The 10,094-nt window shown below is 45.6% G+C and overlaps 1 non-coding gene across 1 annotated transcript; it reads left to right on the forward strand.

The window, feature by feature from the left end:
- The first annotated feature begins 9,042 nt into the window (after positions 1–9,042).
- On the forward strand, positions 9,043–9,115 carry TRNAT-CGU (transfer RNA threonine (anticodon CGU)). Its single transcript has one exon. It is a non-coding gene; the product is annotated as a tRNA-Thr (tRNA).
- Positions 9,116–10,094: the final 979 nt, after the last annotated feature.

A 10,094-nucleotide genomic window follows, 5' to 3' on the forward strand; every position in this document is an offset into this window, starting at 1 on the left:
TGGCGTCGCTTGGAGATACTCGGATTACTTTTGCCTTCAGCCTAAATACAAAATTAGTCTTAATTAATTAATCAACTTCTTCATTATTATAATTAGATTAAAAGTGTCAATGAGAAAATTGTAGAGCGACATGAGAAGCTCCCGATACAGCTTTCTGTTGCTCAATGCGTGCTACATAAATGTGTTCTTCCGAGCGTGAAAGAAGCCCGCGAATACACGCAAGATTGCCGCGCGACTGGCCACTCGAGGCACTTTGCGTGTATTATGATTGATTATGCACTGATTATGCATGATTAGACCGAACAAAATAAAAATTGGGATTCCTGATTCTACGCCTTTTTCGCCGTTAGCCCTCCGGTAGTGGTCAAAAAGTTTTCTGGCAGTGCCCACTTCGCTTATCTGTCATGCGACGTCACAAAACCTCGATAACTTACCACGCCGAAGTCATGTGCACATTTTAGAGGTGCATCAATATGTTGAGCAAAAGTGAATTTTTCTCGGAATAGCCGGAGACCGCCTACTTTCGAAAGGAATAGAAGATTGCTGCCCGCCGTTTGCTCTGGCACATGCATGCATGGCTACTCGGAGCTGCCGGAGAGAATGGACTTATTTGCTTACATTAAGAACTTTTGCATGGCAATATAACGTTGTCGAGTCCTTTCGGAACACATACGGCATCGCTCTGCCAACTATTCTTCGCTGAGGATCCGTCTTAGCTGAATATTTAACCTTCCCTTGCACGCCACTGTGATTTTCGAGCATCCACTAAAAGAGTTCAGGGGAAGCGCACATGCAATCGCAGGCGCCGGCATCACCTTCTTCATCCGATTACTAACTTTCACTACGCCAGCTTGGCCCACCGAAACCCTCTCCTCTTCTGCGTGCTCCTCGCCTCTTGTCTGCCAATTAGACAAAAAGAACCTATTAAGGCAGGCAACGATATTCGCTTTGAAAACAAACAAAAATGAACTCCCATGAACAAAGAGAGCATTTGAGTGTCGTGTTCAAACAACGCTTCGGGTCACCGTCCGATGCTTGCGTCGACGTTTACGTAAATTTAACGCCAGGCGATTGGAATAAAAATAGATTGATATAGTTTTACGTTATAGCGGCCCATGGTCATGGTACATTTCTTTCGAATACATAAATGGCGCTCGATCGTTCTCTTCTATAAGGGATGCTCATGTGCCGCGTTTTCCCGCTCATACGGCTATCCTTATGCTGTTTCTACCTTCATGGTTGAAGGGAAGGCCTTCTGAAAGTCCGACGCAGATATACTACAGCCGGAAAACGGTCTTTCTTTTCACCTTCCAAGCGTTAGACATGTAAGCCGCGCGTCGACACACGTTTCGAGGACTCTCTTACCACAAAGAGTTGGCACTGAACGAGAGTGCACCGCATATACTGCAATGCCTCTCTATTATTCTATAATGGGCAGGCAAGCCCGCACAACTGATGCTGTAAACGCATGATTGAGACCGATGTAGCACCAACACGCGACATGAACGTTTGACGCTCCCACAGCGCCCAGTTTCTCCCTCCCAGTACAGCTGGTGCGGAACTGCCGCGCTTTGGGGCGCCTATGAGTAACGCAAAATTGCTCTGCGTTAGAATATATGCGGGCGGATATCGCATATGGCTCGCGCCACAAATGTGTATATGTATACGTATACACTGTGATGATCGTTCTACGTGGTTCTCGTTCGCGGCATGTTTCCATTCACGCACCAGCAATCCGACAGCTCCCACCCGTGTGTGATGCTCCGCTAAAGAGCAAATTGTTCTCATTTAGGGCTCGTTTACCACAATGTGGCACGTGGTCACTGTTATTATGACTATGTATTTTTATTCTTGTCGCCCCTTATGTAACACCCGATTTATTGGGGGCTTTAAGGTAATAAAATTAAATGTGCGTACTGTTGACTTGAAACTAATTGCGCTAGGCTGTAAACAGTAAGCAGAAGGCAGCGAATGGCCTCGCCAATCCCACGGTAATTCCAGGGACATTCAGAGCGACATCTGAATACGTTCTCAATATACACTTTTATGTGCTCACCAGTAAATGAGAAAACAGGTGAGTTTTGTCAAAAGTGTATATATTCAAGCACTGCAGTTGATTATTCGTGCACTCACGTTTACACGGACGGTTCTGTCTCCTGTAATAGTTCAGCTGGAGCAGTGGTACTTCCCACTCAATCTGTCACTGTCAAATTCAACACGTCTCACGTTACATCATCGACGGCTGCAGAACTCGCAGCTATCCGTGCTGCTCTGGAGTTTATAGGTCCCAATTCACCACATTCATGGTCCATCTTTTGTGATTCAAAGGAAGCTCTCCAGTGTCTGCTGTCCCCTTTCAACCACGGACCAAATGTACAATTAGTCGCAGACATCCGACTACTCCACCATTACGCAATCGACAAGGGACACAACATCATCTACCAGTGGATACCGGGTCACTGCGGAATTTCGGGAAATGACAGTGCGGATGACGCTGCCCGATCGGCTCATGATGGTGCCCAGATTGTACCCATACCGCTGTCAAGAACAGATGCACCCACAAGTCTTCGCTCCCTCGCACGCGAGCTTACGCTAACTCTGTGGAACACCAGCGAATTCACGAACACACGTCTTCACAGATTGGATCCAAGTTTGCAACTCCATCTTCCACCAGGGTTGCCACGAGCGGAAGCAACACTTCTGTGCCACCTATGGCTCGGCGTGGCATTCACGAACTCCTACTCCTTCCGTATTGGAATGGCCGACAGCCCTGCTTGCGACACCTGCGGCTGCGAAGAGACGATCGCGCACCTCCTCTGTGACTGTCCACGTTACAATGCGCAAAGGAAAGTGCTCGTGACCGTGCTCGAAAAACTGGACAATCGCCCCTTCACAGAAGAGAAAGTTCTAGGACACTGGTCCAGACGGGTTTCGGCGCTCAAGGCCTTAAGGGCTTTGCTCAAGTTCTTAAGGACATGTGAATTGTGCGAACGCCTTTGACTATTGTTGCGCGTAACATCGCGTTACTGTGTGCATTTTGCTTGTTTTTTTTTTCTTCTCTCTTCCTTCTCCTTTTATTCCCTTTACCCCTTTCCCCAGCACAGGGTAGCCAGCCGGTATTTACACTGGCTAACCTCCCTGTCTTTCCTTCCCTTTTGTCTCTCTCTCTCTTGATTATTCGTGCGCGTAACGTTTTCGTCAATGTGGCGGCTATAATATATTTGGGCATGAACAAGCAAACAACGCACGACGTGTCGCACATGTTTCTTTCATACAAACACGTCTTCATGTGCGCTGCAGCAAAGTGGCGCTCTATTTTAGCCACATCTATTTCTAGCTGCCTCGTGTTAGCCAATATACGAAAAGTGACAAAAAATTAAATAAGAGGGGTCGTTTTATCGTTCGTTCTATTTGAAGGCAGAGTTTGGATTGTTCCTGCACGGCAACTGTATCGCGAAAGCATAAGTACACCTTCCATGGAATGAAGCCAAGTGACGGTAAATTGCCACTTACGGCGCGGCACGTAGACTCCATATTACAGAACCCGGTTGGCCTTCCACAGCCTCCACTTTGAATCCAAATACAGCGCGGGGGGACACAACGCAGCAGAACTCGCCTATATATCGAGCCATATCTGTGTCGGCCTGCAATACAGCAGCATACGCGTCACTGATGGTGCCCGCCTTCTGAACTCATCTTACAAATGAATGCCCGATCACGTTTGGCTGTAACAGCTTCGAAAACCCGCGCTGAGGAGCAAATGAAGCGTAGTGACAATTTCACTGTTTCTGCGCAGTCGGCCAGCATGATGGGCCTCATTACATGTATGGGCTAAAGAAATGGCACAAAAGTGTGCGGATCACGTTTCACTCCGCACTGTGTTTGCACCATGTTACAACGCCTTTGACTACGTGCCTGGAAATAATAACGGTCTGCTTGGTTACCAGTCAGAAGAGATTCGCTCACGTTAGAGTCTGGTTTAGATGTCACCTCTTGCGTCTGCTCAGAATGAGGCGAGCATTCGACGGTGCCGAAGCTGCTGTACCCATACTACTGCAACTTCGCCAAAATGTTAGCTTTTTTTTTTAATTTCTCACTGTTTCTAAAGCTTTACTGTTGCACTGTAATGTTAGGCTACATGTCAAGTAAGAAAAGTCGTAAGCCATAATGTCAGCCAAATTAATCTTGGTTGCCTTGGGTGGCAGGTGATTCGTTAATACGCCCGTTTAATTGACTTGTAAGGTGGGTGCGTCAGCAGTGCGGACATTTTCTTTTCTTTTCTTTTTTGGTGTTGGAAGATAACGGCGCTCCGAAACAAGAGGGCAATGTTTTCGAGATGCCACGTAATATCGTGGCCATTTTTTTCCCAATCATTTGCCAGTAAAACGCGTGCAAGATATTACAGACTTGTAGGTAAAGAATTGCATGTAATTATTTACTTGTGATCAATTACATTTTTTTCTGATTTCGTAATTTAACAGTTACCTTGCTTGCTCGGTAGTGCTCACCGCAATTCGATTACTTTCTACAGTAACAAATTACACGTAACCAGTTACTTTATTGACGAGACACGCAGTAACAATAGACGCAGCTTTGAGAACTTGAATTTGGCAAGAACTACTGCAGAAAGCCCGAGATCGTGCCATGCCACCGCCTCGCAAATGCCCATGTTCAGACAGCCAAACTCAGGGGCTCAGTATTTGTTAGCTCATCTTAACGCTGCACACTAGATGTGATGTTGGCCGACGAAATGACCACGTGCTGGTATGTCTCAATAACGAAGGCCATCATAGGACGTTATAGCCAGGAAATCACACACGGGCTATATTTTTTCTGCTTTACATTGGCCCTAGAGGGAGCATCTTTTTCATGTGTCAGCAACAACGAAACCCTGCGCGTTATGGAGGAACTGCAGATGCTGAGTAACAACATTCTTGCGCGCAAGATCCTTATACGTTACAACACCGTCCTATACCTCCCAGCGCACACATCGAGTAAACGGGCTATAAGCTCCCTGTCTTTCCTTCTTTTTCTACATCGGTGCAAATTTTCAGTGTCGCTGCTGATGTCTTCGCACGAATAAAAGGGACGATGATCGATGAATGTTTCTAGAAGCAGTTGTTAAGGCAGATATGCAACGTATGAAAGGCTGCAGAGGACGCATTGAAAGTACTAGGCCAGCTAGTTCTGCTTACTGTACCTATGCAATGGTAATAAAAGTTGTATAGTACTGTATGCTGTAGATTTCGGACCCTATGACGTGGTTTCTTTTCATTTTCTTACATGTATATTTTATATTGTTGCTTCCGCTATGCGAAAAGGTGTAGCCGTCACCATTATAAGGTGACTATGTCTCTTTTATTTTCATGTGAATAAAAAAAAAGTTCGAATGAATATAACCTAGAAGTCACCAGTTATTATTGTGCAATTCCCGAATTATTTTCGTGATGCAGTAATTGATAACTGTAATCAATTAGATATTTTGATCAATCAATCAAGCCAAGTAGTTGTAATTTTAATCGGTTAATCGGTCTGAAGAGTAATCAGCCTTGCTGCGTATCATATGGTACTTGCTCGACCATATTACTTGTTAGATGAGAATGCAGCCTGCAGCCATCACGTGCCCAAGAAAGCCGACCCCTTTTGAATCTTCTGATTCATTTTGCACGTAATTAATTCTGCTTCTAAAAGCCACGAGGCGTAACGAATACGTTTAGAATGAGAATGTAGTCATTGCCTTTTTTTTTTCATCACACTCGCGGAAAGGAATATAAATACACACGACGAACAAGAAGAAGAAACGACACCGTACACGTTTCGCGACGCCTCCACGCGAAAGCATACACACCGCAAAGCGAGAATGAGGCCGGCAAGATATGAATATTCAAAGCTGAAACGTGGGATCGTGTTTCACACTGGCCAAGGACACATTCCGCGCACGCGTAGAAATCCGATACCTCACGCGCACACACATACGCTGTACACCTCGACCCGCGAATGCGGTCTCGCCGTTGACGCCCCGTATACATATGGGGGCTGTGCAGTAAGGAAACACACGCAGTCGCTCGTGTACCTATTGCACGGAGGGGCGTTGTGTGGGAACGGTTAATGAATGACACCGGTAGCCTTGGAAGATTAGATGCGCCACCGCTGCAATCGCAGAAAACAGGTATGTGCACACGTCTCCCGCATGTGCATATATGCACTTGGTGCAGCAGTTTCGACGATGCGTTACCCACTGAAAAGAACGAGATGAGCTTTTTGAAGATGTAGAAAGAAAGCAAGGACGCGAGGAGCCCTTCGGGACGCCAAAAAAACGTTCCCGGAAGCGTAACCACATTGAGGCTGGATACCCAGGCCAATGCGAAAACAAATTTGGTTAGAATTAAGTTGAAATCTGAGGTTCTACGTGCCAAAACCTCAATTTGATTATGAGGCACGCCATAGTTGAGGCACTCCGGATTCATTTTGACCACTTCGGAATCTTTAACCTGCCCCCCAATACACGAGACACGGGCGTTCTTGCATTTTCGCCCCATCGTAATGCGGCCGATGCGGCCGCGATTTGATTCTGCTTAGCAACGCAACACCATAGCCGCTAAGCCACCGCGACGGGTAAAATTTGATTAGCAAACGCAAAAGTTGAGGGTAACATCTGCTTATGGGGGGGTCTTCGCTTACCTTACCTTACCTTACCTTTAATTTACCTTATACGTTGCTTACCTTCCCACTGGCATTTACTTGTCAAGTCCAAAGGGTAGCAGTGTATTAACATAACATTAAAACGGGCTCCATGCAGCTTTAGGCTTTTGAAATGCAAATGTAGGAACACTTACGCAGGTCTCTATAATCACGCCATAATCTGTCAAAAAATATGACTGTATTGCCCCAAGCGAGATACAGTCAAACAGTCAGAAAACAAGTACATATACAATAAGTTTATTTGTACTTGCGTGTTTTTTTTTTCGTGGTTGCCGTGTCCTTCATCGTTATTGTCCTTGTCGTTGCTGCTGTTGTTCTTGCTTTTATTAACTGCAACAATATGGGAAGTCTGTCTGCTGCTGTTGTTCCCTTCATATTTGCTTCCCTGTGAAGTTTACGGAAGTGCCAAGTTCAAGGCCCAAAAAACCTCTACCTCTCCAGAGCAAACCATTCGTAATTGAACCGAACCGTATACAAGGCCAAACGGTACAACAACTTACCAGAACACAAGTGCACGACAAACATAAAAGAAAATATGAGCTTGGGGTTTTCTCGGGAGAACATCTGCTTGCACCGAAGCACGGGTGGGCTGGCGGATGATATATGCGTGCGGGAGCGTGGAAGCGGGAGCCGGAAGTTGGGGGTCCCTGTCCCTAAACAGCTCACGTATACTGGTGCCCGGAAAGCGATGCGAGCGCCGGGCACTTCGTTGAAATACTGCCTCGGGGCTTTTCTCTCGCGCGAGCGTTTTCAGGAAAAAACGCGGATGTCTCGTAGTCGATCAGAAGCAGCAAGCTGTTATCGGTCATTTTCGTACTCCCCATTGCCAACGATGTCTGTATAATTATGGCGTAATTAATAACTGTCCGCACCTATGCGCGTGTTTCAATCGAACCTAACTCACGTAGGTATCCCAGGTCCGATGTGCGCTTTGACATGGCAGCTATGTTGCGTCGCTGCGTTGCACCGGCGCAACGCTTTGAACACATCACCATTTCAGTATTAGGTTATAGGTACCATCTATAGGCCAGTTCGTATTGTTGTTGCTCATTAATTCTGGGCGGTTTATATAAAAGGAACACTCCAGAGCAAGCTGTTCTGAATCTATGTTGCGAAACTAACAGAACAAAAATAGGTAAATATCAACGCACACAAGGTAACCGAAAAGCAGCAAACACGTGCTCGCATGATCGCCAGAATACTTCAAATATTTGACAATGAAACGCCAAGCACCTGCAGGCACACACTGCTTTTTTACGAAGTCTACTCCTGATGGACTCCTGGAGGAATTACAAAAAAAAAAAAAGCCACCAGACAAAAAACTTGTCAGCAGGAAACAATGCGTGTTTGAACCAACATTACCGACTGCATTTACAGATAATGAGACATCTAGCGCATACAAGCGCGCTATTAGGAGGACAGCGACGTGATATACCCACAAGAAACTGTGCATGGATAAAGCCGAATGACACACGCAGAACTTACTTGATACATTAAATACGACATGGCCGCCCGTGCTTCCTATACATTTTCCCTATAGAGCGTCATAAGGGTAAGCACCGGCAGCATGACTGATTCTGTCAGGCGAAGGCTGTGCCGTCCATTTATGACAAAACCAGGAAGACGATGCCCCTTTTAAAACTTCTCTGTCACAGAATTGAGAAGCGGACCAAACACCCTTTCCTCTCTTTATTTTTTTTTTCCTTGCTCTTCTTTTTTCTTTTACAAGAGACAGAGGAAAAAAAAATTCAGTTATATAGGAAAGGCGGTGAGGTTGGACAGAGGAACTTGTGACTCCACAGCTAGTGCGAACGGCTACGTTGGGCGAAACAGGGAAGGAAGGGAGGAAAACGTGGTTAGGATGCCATACTGTACAGTTCGTTGGGGTGATCCGTATATAATGCCTGGTGCTCACGCCATACGCAGTTTTAATACGTCAGCATTAGGAGTGTCAAAGTTGGAAAAAAATGTGTGCGTGATGCGTGCGAGAAGGGATGGGAGAGCGCTATATATATATAAACGAGGAGAAAGGGGGCCAATTATTATTAATCGTATCATATATAAGCCAACAAACAAAGATACCAAGGACAACATAGCGGAAGTTACTTGTACTTGCTAACTGAATTAAAGAAATGATACGTTAACGGCAATGAAAGTGGACGAAAAAATGACTTGCCGCAAGTGGGAAACGATCCCACTTCTTCGCATTACGCGTGCAATGCTCTAACCAATTGAGCTACCGCGGCGCCCTATTCCCATCCACTTTCTTGGGTATTTATGTCTTACTTAGAACTAACGCCTACTAGAAGTAAATACCCAGAAAGTGGATGGGAAAACAGCGCCTCGGTAGCTCAATTGGTTAGAGCATCGCACGCGTAATGCGAAGACGTGGGATCGTTTCCCACCTGCGGCAAGTTGTTTTTTCATCCACTTCCATTGCCATTAATTTATCATCTCTGTGATTCAATTAGCAAATAGAAGTAATTTCCTCTATGCTGTCCTTGGTATCTTTGTTTGTTGGTTTGTTATGATATGATTGATAAAAATTGGGCCACTCCACTACCTCCCTTTCTTCTCGTTCATTTACATAACGAGGGTCTCGAATCCGGCAACATTGATGCCTTCAGGTAGCATGTGTGGGTTTATTGACCAGTTGCCTTCACCCGAAAAGATCACGTACTCGTGAAGCCTGCGGCAGAAAGGATGTTCCACATCCGACGCCAAGGTTTGTGAGTGGTAGCGCTGGCTAACACTCCTAAGGTGTTAGTTCTAGTATAGTAAAACACAAATAACCACAAAAGTGGATGGAAAAACGGCGCCGCGGTAGTTCAATTGGTTAGAGCATCGCACGCGTAATAAGGAAACGTGGTATCGTTCGCCACCTGCGGCAAGTTGTTTTTTCATCTACTTTCGTTGCCATTAATTTATCTTTTGTTTAATTCAATTAGCAAGTACAAACAATTTGCTTTATGTCATCCTTGGTATCTTTGTGTGTTGGCTTCTCATCTTATATATATATATGTGTGTGTGTGTGTGTGTGTGTGTGTGTGTGTGTGTGTGTGTGTGTGTGTGTGTGTGTGTGTGTGTGTGTGTGTGTGTGTGTGTGTGTGTGTGTGTGTGTGTGTGTGTGTGTGTGTGTGTGTGTGTGTGTGTGTGTGTGTGTGTGTGTGTGTGTGTGTGTGTGTGTGTGTGTGTGTGTGTGTGTGTGTGTGTGTGTGTGTGTGTGTGTGTGTGTGTGTGTGTGTGTGTGTGGCCGCCTCATCGAGTAATTCAGGTCAATAGTGAGAATTGTGCTATCTGCCATGGGCAATTTGCGAAAATTTGGTGCAGTTAAAAAAAAATCACCTGATGTGACTAAACATAGTCGCTACAATAATTCACCGACGATTACG

Source organism: Dermacentor andersoni, chromosome 2 (genome assembly GCF_023375885.2).
Source record: "Dermacentor andersoni chromosome 2, qqDerAnde1_hic_scaffold, whole genome shotgun sequence".
In the NCBI taxonomy this organism is placed as follows: Eukaryota; Metazoa; Arthropoda; class Arachnida; order Ixodida; family Ixodidae; genus Dermacentor; species Dermacentor andersoni.